The 23,785-nt window shown below is 40.1% G+C and overlaps 1 long non-coding RNA gene across 1 annotated transcript; it reads right to left on the bottom strand.

The window, feature by feature from the left end:
• Nucleotides 1-21,932, bottom strand: LOC108751290. Its single transcript, XR_001939476.1, has 3 exons — nt 21,921-21,932; nt 13,429-13,432; nt 1-72 (listed from the first exon to the last, which is right to left on the bottom strand). It is a non-coding gene; the product is annotated as an uncharacterized LOC108751290 (long non-coding RNA).
• Between the last annotated feature and the right edge of the window lie 1,853 nt (nt 21,933-23,785).

Below are 23,785 nucleotides of genomic sequence, written 5' to 3'. Positions count from 1 at the left end.
ACTATGATTGGTCAATTTTCTACGACTTAAAACCCTACGACCACTACGACTTCTATTGTAGACCTCGTATAACTCATATATATTACAAAATAAAATATAAAATCTAATAAAGATTGATTGATTGATTTTCTTATGCGCTACGCATTAGGCGTTATGCAATTTGTACTGCAGCCATTACGATAACGATATATTTTCACGAAGCGATGCCACGAATGACCAGCGATCTAGCTTTCTATCGATATATTGATACAATGCTAGCGAAACCGTAGATAAATAGTATCGCAACAGGCGAACGTTATCTGTCGTTTAAAATATAAAACGGATAACATTTCCGAGGGCGGTGATGATGACGTACCTTAAAAATTTGACATTTTGGACTTCGCATCGCGATATCTCCGTTTGTAAAGCACGTAGGCAATAAAAGCACATAAATTATATAATTTAAACCCGAGTTGTCCATTGAGACTACTCGAAATCGATCAACTTCCGATCTCAATGATCCGATAATCTCAGATGCTCGTAACTCGTCGACTCGCGTAAAAACACGTGGCGGTCTTTTAACACTACCGTATCTTTTAATACGATCCATTATTAAATTATTTTTAAGTTTTTAACATACAAGTTTATAATATGCTTTTAATATGGAAGAATTTGTTAAAGTATCTAAAAATGTAAGTAGATATAGATCCAAAAATAATTTTGTTGGACTATCAAAATAATTATATAGGAAACTCAAGTATGATCAAAAAACTTTTAGCAACACATTTAAGCTTTCTACACAATTATTTTGCCCAACAGAATTATATTTTCAGATTATATTCATCTATATCTAGCTGAATTTCTATATATTTCAGGAAAACCATCTTTTCCGTGTGAAAAATAATTGCATAACAATAAAATACGAATATAAAGTGTACCGTCACTTACACTCGTGCGAGGAAAGAATGGAAAATCGAAGGAAAGAATGTATCATTCATGCCGATTTCTCGAATTTATTAAATGGTATTACTATTGTCTAACTTTATCGTTTTATTTCACATCCGTCTCGATTTCTTGTTTTTATTTCGTGATACTCTGACCTATCGTGTTTCCGCTGTGCGATCTCAAGTAATTTCTCGTGGATATCCGAAAAGTATCACAGGAGTATCATCGGCCAAGCCGTCCCGCGGCATCGATTGATTCGACCTATCTACCTGCGCCGTCCGCACAACGTCGCATCCATCACCCCTTCGGGGTCCATAAATAAATTATAGTCGCGTGACATTTACCAGCTACACACCCGGCGCGTTCTTTCTTCGTCCTCACTCTCCCGATCTCTTTCGACATGGTCCGAGTATAAAGGGGACTTCTTCACCTACGTCCGTACGACGAAAACGTGACGCGGCACGCGTTCGCTCAAAGAGTTTTCCCATGGACGTGAACGCTGATGTAAAGAACAAAATAAAGGGCGGAAAAGAAAAATGGAGGAAGAGAGAAGGAAAGAGAGAAAGGGGGTGGGAGAGAGGGTGGAAAAGAGGGGGAGAGGGGGGGAGAGAGAGAGAGAGAGAGAGAGACCTGTGGGAAAACATGTGGGAAAGCCGGAAACTGGAACGAACGAAATCGTGCTCCTTAAGTTTTCTTTCGTAGCATTGCCGAGCATTCACTCTTTTGACCGGTCATCCGATAAGGAGATCTCAGCGTTCGTTTTTAGTTCGGAGACGAGCGTGGTCTCCGTGGAGTATCCAGTTGAACCGCTCGCGGAAACCGCTGCGACCGCAAGCGAAAAAACAAATAACTCCGCGATATTTCCTGCGGAAATCCTAATAGAAGCAGAAAGCGTGTCCCTTGCGATTTAGTTCGTTTAGAGAATGTCGCACGCGATTTAGTATTGTTGTGATTTACAGTTCAAGCATATGCGAGAAATCTTGTAGTAGAAGAATCGTAATAGAGAAAGAGGAAGAAACAATCTTGACACATTGCAGGAAGAGAGTTAAAGTCAGATTGAATTTTATTTACATGAAAGTTGACGAAAAAATGAAGACGATACCAGAAGGATAGGGACTATTTTCTATACTTAATTGGAAATAACAGAACTGCTGCAGAGAGATACATTTACTTTTATAAATAGTTTTACTTTCTTATTCTACCATTTCATTCGATTAGACTACTTCGAGGTATTCTATTCTTGCGGCGCTTCAAACGAGTGCGAGACCATCTTATACAAACCTGCATTTGAGGTGAGATATAAATAACTTAACAGATACTGCGGGAGGATGCGCGAGAAACTGTTAAATGGCGGGTAGTAAAAACCGAATGACGTCAGACAATCGGAAAGATGCGCGTGCGATCCTAAAACAATACGGTTATTTATTGCGAATGGTAGCGGATGCGTCTGCGGTGTATACGCGAAGAAATATATGGCTCGCCTTTATCGGGGACGTTTATGAGCCTGGATTACAGCCAGCGAGAAATTGGCCCCCGCAACCTGACCCGAGTTGCACGCGTATTTTTGATCGACTACTTTAAGGTGGCCATCCCTCAGGAGATGGACGGCCACCTGCGACAGAGATAAAACCAGGACTCTGCTTCCGTTTTCTCTCTCTTTCTCTCTTTTTCTTACCTCTCTCCTCTTTTATTATTTTTTTTTTTGCAGGAAAACTGCGGAGTGGTGCGCCGTTAAATTACACGATGCGTCACGGTCTGCGGTCGAGATTACGCGCGATGGTGGAAAGATCCGCTCGGTCTGCAATATCGCTAATGGCCGCGAATCGCGTAAATAATAAAATAAACAAGGCTGCACTTTGCAGTAAATAACAAACAACTTTGAGAACCGTCTGTGATGCACGTGAAACTGATAGTTGGAGAAATTTCCTTCAGAAAATTCAAATCGAACGCTATCTTACCGTCGTTAGTTGGAAAAAAAAAAAAACGGAAAAATCGCATCCTAAAAATTTGCACCGTTTGCATTCGATCGATTCCGGAAATCCCGTTTATCATCCCTCGGCTTTCGTACCTTTTATCTCCTAGATACGTCAAAAGTAGACATCGTATATCGGTGCTCGCTTTTATAGGACGTCTAAAAATATTTCTGGGTCATTGTCCGCCAGTGTTTCGTTCCTCGTAATAGTTCCTCGTAATAGCCGGGTGTGAAGTAAGGTTTTGAGAGCCGGCAGAAAATGCAGCTTTATAGACGAACACTTTTCGTCAGTACTTGCGGGCGGGAAGAGTCTTCAAAATGGCGCGGACACGTTCCTTTTTTTACTACGTACGAGCTCGTAAAGGAACGCGAAGGAGACTCGACGATTACGACGTCTACGGCCGCCGACAAAGTCTGGCGTTAAGTGTTCAAAGCGGATGCTCTTCGCGTGACTTACAATCCCAATATGGCGATCCGGTTACAAGCGGATCGTATTGCGGGAATTTTTAGGGCCGGCTGCTTTACTGTGCGCCAGATTACTCGACAATTACAAAGAGAATTCGCCGTACGTCTGGACATCGCGTGACAGGAAAGGAACGATATTTTAGTGGTAGGTCGTGCGTATAATTTCGACGAAATTAATGTTTGCTCTTGACACCATTGCCGTTGCCGCCAGATATTTCTGGATAGCGTGGCTATCCAAAGAAAATAGAAAAGTGAGTAAAAGGGTGAGAAATTCTAGCGCAGAGATTCCAACGAAGGAATTTTTATGTCTATTTTATTTTACAATTGAAAGAGTATACACTCTTGGAACTTAAAGTGAGATAGGTTTGACATTTGGTGAAAGCGAGAAAGAGAGTTCTCTAGTGCAGTCTAATGCAGAAATAAAAAGCAAACCTTTTGTTTACGAAGGCATTACGTGAAAATGATGATCGTTTCGTCGCTCCAGCTTGCGGTTGCAATTATGTTCGAATTATGTTCGATAGCGTCAGGTATCGGCCTCGTAAATACTTGATTAGGTAAAGTTGCCCCTCCGTGGCAACCTTTTCTCTCCTCGTGTACGGGGACGGTGCGATAAGGCAACGTGGAGAACACACTGGCGTGCGTGAAGACAGTAAATATTTCCCGCGGAACGTAAAACGCGATACGCGTCCCGCCCGGTTACGTTCGTATAGGGCTTTAAATAAAGCGATGAATTTAGTCAGAAGAGGGTAGGCGCCTGGCTCTCCTTGGCCTTTAAGTAAAATCTCCGTTGAACTAGAAGGGAAGATTTATGCGACGTTTAAATCAGTAAATAGTTTCACGGTGGATAATCCTTTTTGCTGCAGGAGAGAAGCGCCTGTTTTCTTCCTTACAACCACCAATCTCACCTTTCCTTGTCCGAGAGAGGGAGAGGGAGAGAGAGAGAGAGAGAGAGAGAGAGAGAGAGAGAGAATGAGAAAAGAGGGGCGGGAGAGAGTGCATTTTAATGCGGGCACGATTTACAGCGCGAGTATTATCTTCATTAGCGTGCAACGTCCTGACATTTTCCGACTGTAATAATTACTTAGAGCATTATTTCGCGCCGCGTAATCTCTCCGCCTTCCAAGGTTTCTCAATCTCGCTCTTAATACCCAGCCAACAGCCGGTATTCCACGTGAGATATCGCCGATGGAAGTTGTTTCGATCCCGCCACGAACAAAGCTACAAATAGTGTTGTTAACCGAAACAAATTACTTTCTGTCTACGAATAGGGGAAGCTTCATTCCACGTTATCATGTACCAGGTGGTGCCCAAGGTGCAAGGGATTCCAAGCAAGATTAATGCTTCGGAAGATGCGCGGGGGCTTTCAAAGGATGATAACTCATAGAAGGGGCGGCGCGCTGGCGTGTAACGTGCCACTAAATTGTACCCGCGGTGGAAAAGTGGATATGTCAACCGTCTCGTTAGCTTGTAGTGGCCTTTAAATAAAGCGATAAATCCGCCGGAAGAGTTCATGACCCCATGCATCCTATGGCGACGTGCTGCCCCTCCCATCTTCACGCAGTTTTCTCGCAGCTTTTTATCAAGCGCGACCGCTCGGCCTTTCTTCGAGCCGAGTCGTAGAATATATATGCACGTTACGTGATCTCTCGATGGTAATACATTTTTTACCAATCTGTGCACGACGTAAAATACTGAAGCTTGCGCGCGCGCGGCAAGTTCGGGGGTGGAAAAAGCAAGATTGGCCGCGAACGTTTGCGATGGGGTCCGGGGCTGAGTCCGATGGGAAAAATTCAACGCGTAATTTCGCGTCGGGCAGAAATAATACCCTTCCCCTCCCTGTCCCTCGCCTCCGAATGGAAATTTAAAGAGCCATGATTCATGGAGATAGGTAGAGCTCTAATTTCTATTGTTCCTGGGAACGGTAGAATCGCGGAGGAAGCCAGGTGCCCGCATATATACCTTTACATGCATATACGTCGTCTCAAAACGACTTCCACCGGGTGGCGAGTAATAGCTCCGCTGGCCGGTAGATTAAAACGCTCGCGGGTTCCGGCAGTTTCGTCACCATTTATACTCCGCGTACATGAGACTCCTGGTGAAACGTGTCAGGCATATGTGACCGACCCCTGAGAGCTTCTGACGCGTTTTCAGCCCGCCAGCAGCTTGCGAGCGAGTTGGCTCGTCGCAACGGACAGTTTAAAGCTTACCGCGGCGTGTCCTACGTCGGTAATCCTCTCAATTTACTTCTCGTTATTGTGTACGTCTGGCATGACTGTTTTCTCTCGACTCCGACGTCGTCCCGGACGAGGTCTTTTTATTTCCACGCGTTCTCTGTTCAGCGTACTCTGTACTCGTATCTCCTCTGCGCGAGAAAAGATTCCCTCTCATCGAGCGGCCCTCGCTCGTATTAAAACGCCGGTTTCAATTAGGCGCATCCAGCGCGTATGCAACGTCCCCAACTGGCGTATATCTGCACTTTTTTTCATTTTCATATCTCCCGTATCGCCCTGTATATACGAAACGGCCAGCCGGGACTTCTAATAAGCCCGGAGCACTTGCGGCCAGCTGGAGAAGCACAAGCGTTGTAATGAACCATTAAAGCTGAGCGGAAGGATTGGATGATCTCCCCAGAATCGGAAGACGTACTTTATTTTAAAGTGGAACAGGTGAAAGGTAGATGAATAGAGAGAGAGAGAGAGAGAAACAGAGACTAAAGATCCTTCGCTACTGTATAATTGGATTTGAAAGTAAATTATACTCGGCAGCCATATACTCGGCTCGAGTTTGTCTTCTATTTGACGAGATCCCGCCCCTCAGCGGTGGGCTATAATTTCAACCTCGCGCACACAGATTAGCGCGCAGATATTTCCGTTTCATCGTACGGCTATTCTTATCCCCGTCGACTTCGATCTTGACGAGTTCAACTTCCGGCGGAAATCAAGAAAAATACAATGGCTCGTACGGTTTTAAACGACCCCGTTCCGTCCAGTTTCCACTTACGATTCTCCAACTGTCTCCGCGAATTTGTAACTTTTTCCGCGCACGCGGCTGAGGTTTCTAGCATTACACGTCGAATTATGAGATACCAAGTTGGTCTGTGCGCGCGTAAAAGTTTTCGAGTGCATTCGAAGTTTGAAAAACACGTGACACGCGTACTGTCCCGCAATTCGATGATGACGTTGTCAACCGAAAAAACATCTCTGTCTCCCTTAATTAATTTAGCCGGATCGAGAGAATAATGACGGGAATTTTGCCGATCTGCCACAGCCGACTTCTCAAGTCACTCGCGTGGACAAACGCAACGTCCGTGATTACGGAATACGAAGCGACCGAATCGATTAATTGTCAGGATTGAAAGCACATTTGTGTTGAGCTTATTTAAATATTGCCGATTCGCGTGATGGAAATAACGAGGCGTGCAATGCACTGGCAATTAAATACAGATACCGCAGGCTAAACATGGAACGAATGCCGGAGATCAAATACATTCGCTCGTCATCGGAACGTTGCGATAAAGTGCAGTCTGCGTAATCGATTTTCATATCAAATACCACGGTATTTTATGCACGTCCACGTTGACGCTCCAAAATTCATCCCAGCATAATTAGCCACTTTAGCGTACAAATAACTGCTGCGCTTTTGACTGGTTACGTATCGCGCGTTGCAAATTAATTTTGGAAAAATGGTTACGTCTGGCCAATCAGCAAATATCGGTGGTGCTTTCCTGCGGAAGAGGTTAAAAAAAAAATAACTCTTTAAAAGCAAAGTATTGAATCCATTCATTTATTCTGTTCACGTAATTGCATACGTTAAGTCATATTCATTCCGTATCACATCAAAATATCTATTTGATATAATACTTTTCATCGGTATTTATTTTCGACAGATTCGTGCGCCCTAATTATCTGCGAAATTCGAATTTGACGACCGCGATTTAATAATCGTGCTGTATAATCTTTAGTTCGCATTGCAAGATTGATTACATGATATTACACACATCAAATTTCCATTTGATTCGAAATAGACGTAAATTGCATTTATTCATCTAATATTCGATGTGATGATTACATATTCTCCAAACCTTCAATGAAATCAGCTGAAGATATATGTTTTAACAGAGAGAATATTTAATATAAATTCGGTAGTACAGTGATATTCCTTTGCATAAAAAAATCGAACAGATTAGAAATAAAAGAAAAACAAATAGGACCATAAGCTATTTCTTAATATATTGCTCCTTTATTTAATTATTACAACGGTGACACTATTTAAAAAACGAATTTTGTAGAAAAGGGGAAAAACTATTTTTCAACTTGATAGAAAAATTATTGACTAATCAATTAATATTGGCAAAAAGAATATATTCTCTTAATATGATCAAATATTGCTTTTGTCATTTTTGTTTCACGATTTAAAAAAAAAATCTTTTTTGAGACAAACTTTTTTATTACGTTAATTCATTTTTTATGACTGATAGAGCAATGCTTGTAATATATATGCACTTAATTTATTCGTGATAATAAAATCACGTTTCTTGAGTTGTGCCACTTTTATAGCAAAAGAGAGAGAGCGATATATTAAATGGATTTGGGTTAGGTACTGTTATCTTCCGTTCGTATTTTTCACAGTAAATTGATTTTTCGATTGAGTTTACCCTATCGCGTTGTGATGGCGTTGATAAAGTTTGGGTTCGTTCATTTCTTTTAGATCCGCTTTATCCGCCCCATCGACAATGTCGTATATTTTCACTGACGGTGTAGGGTACGTGTCGCCGAGGTTCGACACCTTCGCGACAAGAAATTTTCAGGGCACTCGTAGCACTTGAGGTATATTGTCGTTCTACCCCTATCGCACCCCTTACGAACGGGATTCGCGGCCAGAAGGCAGTGCTGCTGAATTATTAAAGGGAGGTCGACGAGGTTGCCGCTTGTTCGAGTCGAGAGCGACCGTGCTATGAACACGGAGACAAAGCGCTCGAGTCGTATATACGAGACGCACGTCGCGTTGGTGATTTTAATCGTGCTCGTTGCGGCAAAGTTCCAATATTTGGATCAACTCCATCTTCACCATTGTAGTCGCGATTCTGTACATCGCTTTGGAAAAGCCCATCCTTTCACGAAAATGATTTCCTCCTTTCCGCTTGCGCGCGATATAATATTAGATAATTTTAACGTAAATCGACGATTGTAAGTTACGATTTATACCAGCCATTCAGCAAAACTGACCTATATCGTTCCCTTTTTTCAAAAATAATACAACTAAGAAAATGTAATTTTCGAATTGTCACCATGAATTAAGTAAACGCGTTATCCTATTAATCGTCAAAAATCAACTCATTTAACTTCTTAAATATTATAAAAATCGTTAAAATACAATATGAAAAATGATAATAACCTAAATTCGTTTAATATCGCTCGTAAAAAATGGCACAAACTAAAAAAAACGTGATTTTCAGGTTATTACCATAAATGAGTTAAATATTAATCATTACTCTATCAATCTCACTAAAAGTAAACTAATTAATTAAGAAACTGTCACTCAGAAAGAGTGGTTTCAAAAAAATGGTCACAACTTAAAGAATGATTTAAAAAATTTTGTTAAGATTTTTTTTTTTAATTGTAAAACGACAAAATGACAAAAAATGACAAAAATGACACTTAATCATGTTAAGAATATATTCTTTTTTTTCTGGAAAAGTTAACTTTTTGAGTTGTGTCACTTTTGAAGTAAAAGTATAATATATTTTTGTAGAAGTTTCCTGAATCTTCATCATAAATCTGTTAAAATTTTCAACGGTAATGTTGCGTAAATATTGATATTTTTTTAAAAGAAAAGATATTTGTCCTTATAGAATTTCAATGAAACGAGTGAGAGTCACTGCTGAATAATCCCAGTTGCATCTAAATCTGTGTTGCGGTCCATGTGCGCTCAGTTCTGAAACAAGAGCACGGTGTACGATCTCGTAGCGGGATGATTTCCACGTCGACCTTTTTAACTGGCGTAGTTGCGCATGACTGCTTGGCATAGCGCAACGTGTAGTTGCAACTATTGTTTCTTCCGGACGTAATAGATTGCGCGAATCTAATTTAATCCCTTCGCTCGCGGCGCCCCCGAACTCGTTTAGATAAGTGCTGTTAATTACAAGTGCCGCAATCAACTAATCCTGTCAAATGCGCCTTCAAGATCACTCAGGCAAGCGAAGGTAACATCGCACAAATTACAAACGTCGGCGATACGTTCCCATGTTGATTCACTGTCATTTCCGTGTCAGTAAGTTTAATTGTTCTATCAACTCTGTAGTAATTTTTCCAAGTGACATATTGCCGTTTTCATTCTTAACATATGTAATATTCCTATACACAAACATCGAAAATATTTGTAAATATCTATAATGTTTACGTTAAAAGATAATTGTTAAAAGAAAAAACAAAAATTATATCTTCTACGTCGCTAATTTCGAATAATAAAATATATTAAAACTACCAAAATTTTCACCTCTTATTAATAAAAAAATATATTTAATATATTTATATAAAGAATATATATTTTGTAAAATTTCTTAAATCTCTAGATATTGAGCTTAACATTAGTCTGAATTCAATAAAATATATAAACAATTGTGTTGTTCAACTAGATTATTCTATATTGTAACTACCTTTACGTTAACCAAAACGATAGACTAAAAATGTTGAGCATCACTGGCGTCTGTAACCTCGTTCGTTCACCTGCGTTACACACGCGAGACCCGCGAGTAACATCTAAACTCTTTTACAGCTGCACTCTGTATCTATCGTTCCAATTATACGATCACTACATTCCAGGAAAAATTCCTTCATCGTTTTTTAAATTGCTTTTTTTTTGTCGGAATAGAGATGTGTACAACGAGAAAAAAGTTCACCGTTCAAATTATACATTCACAAAGTTCGCCATGTCATCAATACAAAACAGATTTAGTTAATTTCACTATTTAATATCTTTTTTCCAAACTTTCATTTTAACTATAAATATTTTGCGGCTATACAAAGAAACTGATGATACTAATAATAATAAATGTATCATTTGAAACGATAGTTTCAACTAAATCATTCCAAAAATACTGAGTACAATTTATCAATACGGGCGTAAAAACTCGATTCCGTCCTTCTATATTTGGCAAACGTAAAACATTAACGACCGAGATCCGATAAGATTAATGGTCATCCTAAATGTGCGATCGCGTGCAACGTTTGCAAAATTATTTATTAAGGAGCCGGTCGACGGACCGTATTATCCGAGTTTTTTTTCATGTCGGAAATTTAAGCAGCGAGTTATAAAATTCATGTCGGAACATTCGTAAGATCGGAGCATTCGATTTTTCTTCCATAGCCGCGAAGAATAACGACGTTCTTTAAGGGGATCCTAAAAATGCACACATACCTACGTATAATACACGAATTTAAATGATAAGAGTAAATCTAATTAAATAAGAGAATTTTTATATTTGATCAAAGCGGATCTTAGTGCTTAAGTGTTTCTGTGTGAATTTATATACATATCTGATTCTGCAATTTGCGCGCCAAAATTTTTTTCGGCCTTGAAACGTAATTATGAGCAAAATCAGAGTAGTAGTATTACTTATTAAATTGACAAGTAATTTTTGATGCGAATAAGCATCTTTATAAGAATATTAATAACTAGATAATGAGAATTCGTAAATAATTTTCACACATACGTACAAATTTCCTAATCTTTTATATTAGGTATCTAAGCCTAATCTTAAGAATTCGACATTATTCATGTAATCCTAAATTCAAACCAAAATTTATACGTATAAAGTACAAAACTTTCATATAAAGCAAATATTTTTACAACATATTTCAGAAACTGATAAACAAAATTAGTAGTTAAAAGCACAATTAAAATATAAACTGAAATAGTGTAAAATATCTAGCTCGAGATTGCTAAGCAAAATTAATAGTTAGAAAGATCAAAAAACACGAGCAACGTTTATTGGATCTTTAAAAATAAACTAGTTTATTACAACATACATTAAGAATTAAACTTTTGTTATCTATAAAATTAATCGGAATTTATAGATAATCTTTCTAACTACTAATTTTGCTTAGCAATCTCAAGCTAGATATAATAAATTTTAATTTATACTTTAATTGTAGAAAAGAATTTTTAAATTTGGTATAAAAGTAGTTAGAAAAATATTTACTTGAAAAATAATCGGTAAAACAGGCGACTTTAGGACCTCTTTAATGAGTCTACGCGACCTACGTCGCGGCGGGTTGCTGAGTAATAAGTAGTAACGGACGATTATAAGTCAGCCAGTCCCATCGTTCTTAATAACGCGCTTATAGGACACCGGTGCGAACTGCAACGCTTTACGAATACGCGTGAATTGATGGAAACGCAATCTCTGTGTGTCGTGAAAGAAACTCGAGGAGAGGCACACATTTGAGATGGCTTTTGCGAGGAAATATATGAGCGTACGTCAGAAGAAAAAATAGATACAACGTAACTGTTAACGCGACATCAAAGTCATCTGCGATTTATACGTTGCCGGACGAGCTTGCGAGAGAGACGTATTAAGTGAGTAGTAAATGACGGCAAACGGATGAAAAAAATGCATGCGAGAATATCTCCCGCATTTGTAGAGGACGGAAAAAGGAAAAAGAGGAAGCATTAATGACTCGCTCTTTATTAGAGAAATGTGTTTTGTGCATAAATCGAGGAAATCAACAGCAGACCGCCTCGCACGTAACTTCTTTGTGTTAGCATGAAGAGAATTTTTGTCCTAACAACTATTCTTTACGAACCTTTAAATATGTAATTCCATCGAAAACCCGCAATAAAAAGCGTTGTATTAATTAAAATTTTTATTTCCTAGAAATACTATTGTCATGTAGTATCAATATGCCCATTTTATGTAATAATTGACTTTTACTTACTTTTTTTCAGAAAATAATAATATACAATTATGTTGATGCGCGCTACAGTTCACACTGGCATTCTACAAGCGCGTTATTAAGAACGACGCGACTGGCTGACTTATAATCGTCCGTTACTACTTATTACTCAGCAATCCACCGCGACGTAGGTCGTGTTGACTCATTAAGGAGACTCCTAAAGTCACCTGTTTTAGCGATTATTTTTCAAGTAAATATTTTTTTCACTACTTTTATACCAAATATAACAATAATATACCTACTAATAATAGTGATTTTATAATTGGAGTATAAAAATACTTCATATGACCTTCACATTCTCGGGTGAAACGAGATCTTTCCGCGCACTTCGCGTAATGCCATTATTTACAGTATGTCATTTTGTTTTTCATAAATTTCGTCGCGTAGAGGAACGCAAGGCGCGCAGTAACGAGCATCCCCGATCGATGCTCGAACGTCTAAATCTTTTCAATAGGACGTTACCTCGTCCCTTTGCTCTCGAGATGATTTACACTGGAGACTCGTGCGCGCGCGTCTGAAAAAGATACTGTGAAAATATACGCGGCGGAATATTTTAGGGCGGACCGATCGTTACCGGTGAAACACGCAGCGCGCGGTCGCGCCATAAACGTCCCAAATACCGTAATTTACCGCGTTATTCCGCGTACCCACCGGGCGGTGTGTGTTACACACAGTAACAGAAGACTAAACAGATATCGAGCGGCTACTCGCGCCGACATGCACTTTGCCCTGAACTTTTCGTTTGCTATGCGCGCGCGTGCAAGAGGGTTTTATTTTTCCAGAGTATCCTGCGGTAAAGCAACCGTCAGCGGCCGTCAATTTACAAGAAAAATATTGAGAAAGATCTAATTATCTGCCGCGATCGCCGGTGAGGTTTTTTTTACGCGGAAATTACGAGATCGAGCGAACGAACGGGCGGACGTGCCGGGGATACGCTGTCGACGCGATGGCGGTGGCGTTTTAATAAAATTAGTTGGTAAGTTCGGCCAATAAGGTGGCGATGAACGATGCGGTCTCGTATATATACGTCGTACCTGTGCTGCGTCGGCGATGATAATACCGTTGCAGCGGAGGAGGATGAGGACGACGCGTCGTTGGTTGACGCGAAAATACGAGGCTGCTCGAGCTGGCAAGTTTCCTGATTAAAGCCGTTAATTTGTAATTAAAGGGTGTGTACGAGCGCGCGCGCGCACGACAAACGATGCTGCCCTTTCTCCTCGTCCTCATCCCCCCGATGCCCACAATCACCATGACGGACGACGCTGTATGTGCGTTTGCGGCGCGGCGCGGAACTCGCGCGATTACGTTTCGCTTCCGCGGACCGTAAAATTTAATCTTTCCGGGCCTCGCGCGGGTTACGCTTCTCGGTCTTTTTTTCTCGTTCCGAATGATGCGCACGGGCGGGCGCCGTGTACGGTTTGCGCCCAAACCGAGGGGTGTAAATTCGAATGTTAAAAAAGTTACGAGGGCCGCTCCTCTCGCTTACACGAGCCCGAGATCGAAGACATCGATCTTTCGGTCGGAAGGATTAAGCGAGAAATCATTGACTCTATTGCCATGGTAGCATAAACCAGAATTGTCCTATCACAAGTTCCTATCATCCAAAAATATCGTAACTTTTCCTTGATTTCCGGACAAAATTTCATGATTTTCCCCGACTTTCAATAATATTTTTAGTTTTCTGTTTCATCCAATCTGGAAACCGTTAAATATTGTACTTTGTTGAGAAATTAATTTAACCTTTAAGTAGGCACGTGGTTACTCTACGCATTTTATTTATCTTAAACAAATTTTCTTTATTTTGAGAAAGGAAAATAAAAAGAATTACCCAGAAGTTTTAAAGTTAATTATTTCTATATTTCTCTATCTCATAAGAATATCAATAATGTCAAAATTTAATTCTATACTATTAAAAAATATCATTGAAAAAACTATAAAAATAAAATTTGTTTGAAGCGTTCTGAGCATCCTACTTATTTAACATGGTAATATAAACTATTAATATAAACTATTATTGTTGACACCGCTTGCATTAGTAATTGCTCTTTAATTATTAAGTTGGTATTCGAAAACTGTATTAATCGTGATATACTAAACTCCTTTAAAGCCCAGAATTTCAGTTTTTCATAAAATTCTGCAAAATTTCCTGATTTCACCGATCGTTTTCAATTCCCTAATTTTCATAGTTTTGTGACAACCCTGCAAACAAACTCCATTCCGTCTCGTCAAATCTCGAAATTCCGCCACATTATTAATCGCGCTGCGACTACTGTTTTTCTCGCGAGACTTTGAATCGATATTCGAACGAGCACTGACATCTGCATAACGATGGTTGTTTTAAAAAAAGTGCAAAATAAACAGGTCGCTTTTGCGATCGTTTCACTTCAGCCACGCGAGATCGGCAATACTCGAGCCGCGTACATTCGGCGAAACGTACTTTTCCGCGTGCGTTGAGAATCCGACGGATCCCGCTTTCCACGCGCACGCTATTCACAGCTGGAGGAATCTCCACGTGTAATCAGAGGGATCCTCGATGCGCGACGTTCGCGTCTTTTTACGGCGAGCGAGACTTAAAGCGGCACGGAGCGGTGGAGCTCGAGATTCCAGGCTGAAAAGCGGCGCTCTCGAGGAATCTTGAGGAACGGCGGCGTTTCTGAAAGGAGCACTATCGAGTACCGAATTATTGATACCGAAGGCTTTCAAGAAGGCATCCAAGTAGGGAAGCCGTTCGGTGTCTCGCGTGGCGTTAACGACTACCTACAAATTATGAAAAACGTAAGCTCCACGTTTTCTAACTTTATTTGACCATTTAATTAATCATTCTCCGACTGGAAAAGAAATTGATTAACGAAAAATCGAAATCTTAAATGTAAAAGTGCCATGCCCTCGTCGAGTTTGATTCATTAAAATATATAAATATAATGTATAGATAATTGTTTTAATTAAATCGCTATTGAATTTAGTTTATATAGGTCGCGAATTAATACCAAAATTATTAAATGTTTAATAATTAAGCGCTCGTAGAAAATTGGAAATCGTGAATTTAAATGAGAAATACTGATTATTAAAATCGTTTGGCTAAATAATTGTTTTACAATTTTTAACAAGCTAATGATACAAGGGCATTAGAACTTGCGTGCAATTTTAAATAAATCACGTCGCTCCACAACCTGTGGTTGCGTTACATATTGCGTTGTAATATCGATACGCGGGCTTTCCCGTTGCATGAGCTTTTAAAGCATCGCATGGCTTTTCATGCGCTACGGGCTTGTTTCGTTTAATCATTTTCCAAGAAGAGCCATTGCTAGACGGACAATACATCACTGTAACCAGATTTAAAACAGGACACGAGATTTCGTTGGCCGTGCGATACGTGAAACGCGAATGCGATACGAAAAATGTACAGAACGGTCGGGGAGGGAAAGACGAGGACGACGGTCGAAGGGAAGAGAAGTTACGTGCTACGCGTGCAAAGCAGGATCCCAAACGGGTAGGGTCCGAAAAACGATCGCTGTCACGGCAAAATCGAATCGGTCCTCTTAGCTGTCATGGATAGATCCAGGAAAACGGAAAGATGATCCTTAAAGAGACGAGAGAAATCGGAGAAATAATGTATCTCACAGCGACACATGTTTTCTCTTGCCGACTGATAAAACTATGTTGCTGGACGAAGAGAACCATTCGATTGCGCATAGTCGTCTATCTTTCTTAACAAGATTACGAATTCATGATTATTCGAGATCTAAATTCCTTCTTCATTGGGACATTTCTGTGACTTTTCAAAGAAAATTCCAATGTTTAATTTTCAGAAAATTATATTACACAAGTCTCCGCAAATTTTATGACATGTAATTCATATTTAATCTAAAATTACTTTCGAAATCAAGTTCGTAAAATTGTCAATCACGTATTTTTCATTATTAATAAAAAGTAAAATTGAATAAGCAATTCAATAAGCTCTAAATTCAATATTTTAAAAATTAAATCGCAAATGTCCTCACCCGAAGTAAAATTTATATAAAATATCCATCTTATTTCAATTACACGTGAGATTGAAAATAAAATTGAAATGCCAAATACAAGTGATCGGTATATACAGTGAAAGAAAAAGAATCGGCCCTTGGTAGTATTGAGTTAAAATCAGTAATCAGATAAAATTAAAGCGCCTGTAATACAAATATTTAATGGGGAGGAGGGAGGAGAGCAAAGCACCTCTCTGGACGACAACGAGCACTTTAAAGGCCTCACAAGACATGGCCGACGTTATCCTCTGAGAGCTACGGTCCAATCTGAGCCTGCTCTGATATTTTACGATCAAAGAGCTGAGTAGAAGAAAAAAAGAAAGATTCGCCATAAGGGTTCGTTCAAACGAGCTGGTAATTGCCATATTATATACTTTCCATTGCTCAAGATTACAAGGCACGCGAGCTTTAAGCTCGGTAATAATGTTGGGCGTTCTGGGTGGCCTCGCGGCACGTGGAGCTTAAATGCCGACTTAAGATCTCAAATTATAGGAATGTAGGCTCTTAAATTTTTGGGGACATGAAATCCTGTTGAATTTTACGGTCACTTTATTCCGGTAACTCCGGAGTTCGTAATCACGGGACGGAAGTCGCAGAAGACATCTATTACTCGCTCAATTATTTCCCTCTTCTGCTTCGTATTCACGAATACAAGTGCAAACTGCACCCTGCATTTGTTAGACGCAGTACAAATATTCGGACACCATTCAAGAAGTAAAGAAGGGAAATTAAATAATATATTTTTGTCTAAAAAGAACATTAATTAAATTAATTGTACAAAATTTGGCTACTTTTCTTAAAATTATGTACCAACACTTGTCTGTTTGATTAAAATTTAATTAACGAGTGAGGTCGATCACTCCATTAAATAAGCAAAGTTTTTCTATTTTGTTAGTTAATAAAATTCAAAGAAACTTTACGTAGCACAACAACGATAAATGAATTTTCTTGCCTCGTCGTTTACAATTTATTGCTCATTGCTAATCGCTTACCGATGTGCATGCGAATTTACTCAGAACAAGTCGCCGAGGGGGGAAAAAAAACGCGCCTCGAGTGCTTTCACGTGAGACAACGAGATTGCCGGAATGCGTGCGTATTTACGCGACAGGGGTCGTAGGTGCCAGTAGAATGGAGATGGCGGGGGTGGAGATTAACGACTACCGAGGAATAATTGCCGGAACACGCAAAACGCCGAGCCACTCGAGCTGATCTTCAGACCAAGAAGAGAAAGGCGAAGGAGGAATAGTGTAGGAGAAGACGAGAGAGAGAGAGAGAGAGCCAAGAGGGAATGAACGAGAAGGTATGTGCAATGCGTGTCTGTGTGCACGTTTATGTGTGTCGGAAGGGCGTAAGAGGGAAGAAGGATGGGTCGTTACGCCGTGGAAAAGCGGTGACAACGCCTCGGCTTTGAATCCGCCTTCCTTCCGTCGGGAAGGAAGGATAAGGGCGGGGGAGGGTGTGGAGATACGGAGTGAAAGAGGAGGAAGCAGCTCGGATCTGTCCGTCTGCCCCGTCTTCGCCGAGTACGCCACGCGGGAAGCTCTGCAAAATTTAAGGAGTCCATGGCAAACAGCGCGTACAGTGCCGCGCACGGAGGGTGGAAATGAAAACTGAGCGCGAGGATTTTTCTTCGCGCGCACTTCTGGCAATAAATATGAAGAAGGAGATGTGTTGTTGAGGAAGATATTATGTTGCATCGCGCGCGATCGTGCCGCTCGTGCGTGCACAACGGTACGTGGCGTCTCAACGTTAGCTATTTATTTATGCCCTTGTGACGGTAGCGAGCGAAGGAACAAAAAGAAATGTTTATTGCACCCTCACGCGACCTTTTGTATATTCGCCTGTATTCGAACTGTATTCGAATATGAACGGCGCGCTACGAACAATATTTTAACAACGCGTTTAAGGACGCTCGACTTGGAATCCACGAGCCATCGAATTTTTCCAACCCGCGGCGTCGACGCTCGGGTGGTATCTTGCGTTATCGCAAAGTTTTAACGAGATTGCCATTTACGAAATTACCGCGCGATGTGATCGGGAAACTCGGGGAACTAAAAAGTAACCGATTAATCCGGGACGATATTAACGCGATAAACCGACGCTCGGCAAGCGGCCGCGGTCGCTCGCCATTTGTAGATTTCGCTGAGTGTAAATGATATTACGTGCGCGTAACACATACGGAAACCACTTCCACAGAGACGTTTCTCTATCCCTGCACTCATAACTTGCTCCACCTCTCGCGCGCGTGACTATCCGGACCCGACTAAATACGCGTATATACACTAGGGAAGAAGAGAGGGATGGCACAGGTAGTTAGATAGGATACAAATACGTGTAAACATTCGGCTAAACGCGACGGATAGGGAAAGAGACAAATTCGCTTACAATTAGATACAACGCGAACGTGAGGGTGTACCACGTGCCATGTGCAAGGCACCGTGCTAGTGACACACACAAGCCGTGGGCGTCTATTCTCTGCTGCCTACAGGAGGAAAAAAATCATACATAAGTGCATAATACTACGCGCGCGTTCCGCTCGTATTAATACACGCGTGTGCCGCACGCACACGAATTAGCATCGCCGCGGCTGCGAGCAATGCGAGCGGCTGGGGAATAGCAAAGCGGTTAGCGGCGCGGTCCTCCCGAGCGGTAAATCAGGGATTTCGGGGCTGGTACGTGCACCGCGCCGTCGAAACGATCGCTCGATACTCGCTCATCCGTGCCACAACCCCCCCATCCTTTTCCCTTCGTTGCGCCAATCTCTCGTTTTTTTTTTATTCCTTCCCTCCCTCACGTACGCGCGCGTTCCTCGTTACTACCCGTTGTTCATGCAAGATCGGCGGATGCGTCTCGGGATTTTCTGCCGAAACTGACATCCGTGTAATTTCGCGTGACGTGCCGCCGGGCGTGGATCGCTTCGATCCGATCGGTTCGATCGATTGATCGGAATCGGAAGGAAATGCGATACCCCGCGGGATGGGCTCGAATTCGGGAACGGCGAGCGCAGTACGAATTCCAATGACCTATTAATACCAATTAAATACTAGACCCGAGGAGTTTTCAGCTGGAAATCGATGCTATCGGCATTTTCCGCAAATTCGCTGACACACTTGTAAACAAAACGTGCACATCGGCGCGTGTTTAACAGATAAATATATTAAAATCATTGGAGCGGCGTTATAGCGTTTTGCAAACAAGTCTACCCGTCCGGCGTATTTGACGGCGTAAATACAGATGAGTCTAATGAATATACCGCGCGATAACGGAGCTGATTGTGAGATAAAACTTTTACATAGCCACCGCGGTAGATTAAAGCGCGAGATAATTAATTAAATGTACGGCGCAGACACGATTTACCAAACGAAGAAGACGATGTTTCTACAAGTCGCGCTTTTTCATCCAAGACGTTTTCATAAATAGCAGCGCGAGAGAGAAAAATGGATTGAGGTATCGTGGCACGCTAACAGTTCCCTGATACGAAAACAAGAAGCCAGATGGTTTTCCCGAGAAAGTACCGTAAGATATAAAATTCGATTTCGCAGGTTAACTCCCCGAAGATGATGGTGAAGTTGAACGGAAACGACGGTGACCGATAAATAAACTCGCTTTTCGCGAAACGTTACGGAAACTTTCATGTTAACACTTGTTTTCACACACTTCCCTGATAGACCTTAAGCCTTCGTATAAGCATACTGGATTTTTTTTCTACTCAGGCGAAATTTCGCTCTCAAATTTCTCGGCACAAATTTTTCAATTTTTATTAAATAAAGGTTGTAATATTTAATTAAATAATTATTTGGCACAATGTAGCAAAGATGTTGAAAAGTAATCCTGAATTTTTTTCGATTTTTTTCAAAGCCTACAACATAATAGAAAAATTTGGTCTGCACAAAAAAAAAAGAGTACCTATGAAGTAAGTAAAAATATGTGTGCTTACGAAGAGTTAAGGGGATTCTAAAGTCTTGGTTTACAGATTATTTTTCAAACGAGTACTTTTCTAACTGTACGTGAGTCTTACTGAATCGGTGACTTTAGGATACCTACCTGCCCTTAAAATAAAAATAATCATATTCATATATTATATTGTTCGTAAAAGAGAAACATACGCGTATTCTATACATAGATTACATTTCTCTACAAATCTACGCTACTTTAAAATGGATATACTGGTTGATGTTACAGGACCTGTCAAGTTTACACGGATTATCAGCTTCCGACTGGTAACGACGGATTTATGCGAATAATACTCTCACAAACGCGGCAAGGTGAGTAAGCAAGCAGTTTGAATAAAGCGGCGACGATAGAGAACATTGGGGGCGGCTTTTAGTGTTTGCGTATACGATATCCCTCGCTCAGTCGTGTGCGTGTGCGTGTGCGTGTGTGTGTGTAGTCGCGCGCGTGTGTGTGAATCTGTGTGTATGTATGTTGTGCGCGAGGACACGCGCACTCTTGCTCTCTAAGGAAAAGCACGCTCAAGTGTTTACGTCTAGACGGCACAAAAATCCAATATTAAGAGCCATCACGCCGCGGCCGGTGGTAAAGAATCGGAAGTTACCGTGAATGTACGTCGAGAGGAATTATATGCCTTGCTTTAAAGGCACTTTGCGATTTCCCTGAAAAAAAAAAGGCCACTTGAAATGTGGTTCCTCTATTTATCGCCTCTACCTGTCTATTCGATCCCGCGAGCTTACCGTGATATTCTCGGAGACACTTTCAAAGAAATTGGGGCAGCGGATATCGCGGGCGGAATTTATGCGCTTCTGGCCGCGAAACGCGCGACGTTAATCCCATTAATCCCGCTACATTCAATTAATATCTCGTTTGCATCGGCAATATCTGTTTAAGTAATTAAATGATTATCCGTTAAATATACAGCTGAAGAAACCTCACTCGTAATAATTCTATTGGGATTATTCACACCCGTATCAAGCGACGATATCGATGCGCGTTCAATTAATATTTGTCTCGTGATGGAATTATCGGCACGTTTGTATGAGAAAATTAGCATTTATTGAAAATGTATTGTAATAAAATTTGAATATATACACACACATAAATATATATATTTAAATAAATAAATAAATTATACATATCGTATATATCAATTAGCTACTCCAACAATATAAAAAACATTCATTCACTTTAAGATGAAAGTTGTACAAAATAACAATATATTAAATATTCAAATCAAAATGACAAATTATAATAATTGGCTACGTATATTCACATAAAATGTGACAACAGTTTGTCGAATATTCAATTGATAAATCTATCTCATATTCTGCACAATCGATGTAACAGATTTAGTGAAAGGGATATGTAATGCCTCAAGGCTTATATAATAACACAACATTTAGAATATAAATCCAAATGGAATTATGTCAAAATAACCTCTGCTACTAGAATTAGATTATGTGTTTGAAACCAATTTCGTATATCATCTATGTGATTTCCAATTATAATCAAATAACTACGCTTTAAACTAAGCTGACAAAACTAAAAATATTCGAATGGTGTACACGAATGGTGTATAACGAATGTGACTATTAAACGTAATTAGATAATTGAATTACAACAAATTACTTCAAAACAAGTTGTTTACTCGTGTTATATTTTTGACTATTTGTCGAACTCTTTGTCTCATTAGAATTTATGTGTATCGCTTATTATAGAAAGATATCGAAATTTAATGACGAGCTTTTCCGCCGAATATCTCGTTTCACATTAATAATTCGAGAGCGTACACGATTCGTGAGAATAAGACTTGCGTGTATCTTAACAAACTTCTCGCGCACAACACACATAATCTATGCGCATAAGCCCGCAATTATGAACACTTATCGATTATTATTAGAACTTTCTGTGTAGGTTCGCGGCATGCAGAGTACACAGCTGCATATAAAACAGCTGATTAATCCAGCGCTCGCTTTTCTAACGAGTTACTCAATCTCGTCTGAGTAAAGTTTGATAAATTCCGTATATACATTTGTCGACCTCGACGCAACTTTAGTGTTCGCAACGCCAGTCAACCATGCGGCAAAGCTTATAATTAACGAGGGCCACGAACAGCATTATGCTTGATTAACAAAGAGTGGCAGAAATGTCATTCGCTTGGACTTTCTTTATGTTCATCTAGCCGCGGGTAAGAAAATAATATAAATTCAGCAAGAAATCCGTATAACGCTACTGCATAAGATCTTTTAATTTTGTTATACCTCAGGTATACACAATACTTTTTACTTGACCAGAAAATCCGAAACCGTTACTTAATACATCTCGACATTTGTCTCGTGCCATATGTCATCAATTAATCAAAAAAGGATGAATCGTAAAAAATTATTATATACCCGGAGAGAACGATCTTGTTGAAATATCCAAAAATTTAGTTAGATACAGATCTGAAAATAATTTTGTCAAACCATCAATGAATGTTGACATTCTCGCTATCGGTTTGAGTTTCCTAAAGATTTTGATTGATCTAACAAAATTATTTTCAGATCTGTATCTAGCTAAATTTTTTGATATTTCAAAATCGTTCTATCTGTGTAAATATTAAGCACGGTAATGTATGACTGTAGAACAATCCGAATAATGTAGAACATTTCGAACAAATGGTTCAGTGTGACCTGAAACGTTTGGGATTTTTATTTTATATCTGATTTTGTCAATACATTAATTGTAATATTACGCATTGACATCGTGCTTGACTCACTGCTCCGTGTTATTTAAATTCGTTTGAATAGAATATTTAAACTATAATGCGCACAAAAGGGAGGTGTATTATAAAAAGAAAAGACAAAGGGTGATATAAGGTGATTATTTGCGTGCCGGCCCTGGCCTTTTTTCTAAATCGCATTGAAATGCTGCTCGATAGTACTTAATCCGCGATTAAGCCTCAATTCAGGCATCATTAAGCCGGAACCAAAGGACGTCGAAAACCGTCGTGGAGACGACTGCGAGATAGATGTACGATCGATTCTTCCCCGCGTAAGCCGGGCCTTGACTCCGTCGATCCCGAACGTCCCTATTCACTAGTCCGATCGAATGCTGGGTTTACCACTGTCGACTGATAGGCGCCGTCGCTATACGCGCTTATCCCGCAGCTCTAACCCTGAAATGTATTGATCCCGGGGCGTTAAACTGGACAGCATTGTTACGAATTCAGCACAAATGGAATTTAACTTGTCCCAATATGATTTGTTAATTTATTATTAAAACGATTTGGCGTCGGGACTTTTATTTTCCATTAATTAGTCTCTAGCCGTGACAATGCGAAGTCAATATAGAAAGAATTATTTTGCTGAAAGAGATTTCAATTTTTGCTAGATACAGATTTGAAAATAATTATGTTGGGAACTAAAAAAATGATGAGCAATATTGCATAATTATTTCAGTATCTAACAACATTATTTTTAAATCTGCAGCAGAATTTCTAGCGAAATCGTTCA

Source organism: Trachymyrmex septentrionalis, unplaced genomic scaffold (genome assembly GCF_001594115.1).
Source record: "Trachymyrmex septentrionalis isolate Tsep2-gDNA-1 unplaced genomic scaffold, Tsep1.0 scaffold43, whole genome shotgun sequence".
NCBI lineage: Eukaryota > Metazoa > Arthropoda > Insecta > Hymenoptera > Formicidae > Trachymyrmex > Trachymyrmex septentrionalis.
This window is presented reverse-complemented; position numbering and strand designations above follow the sequence as displayed.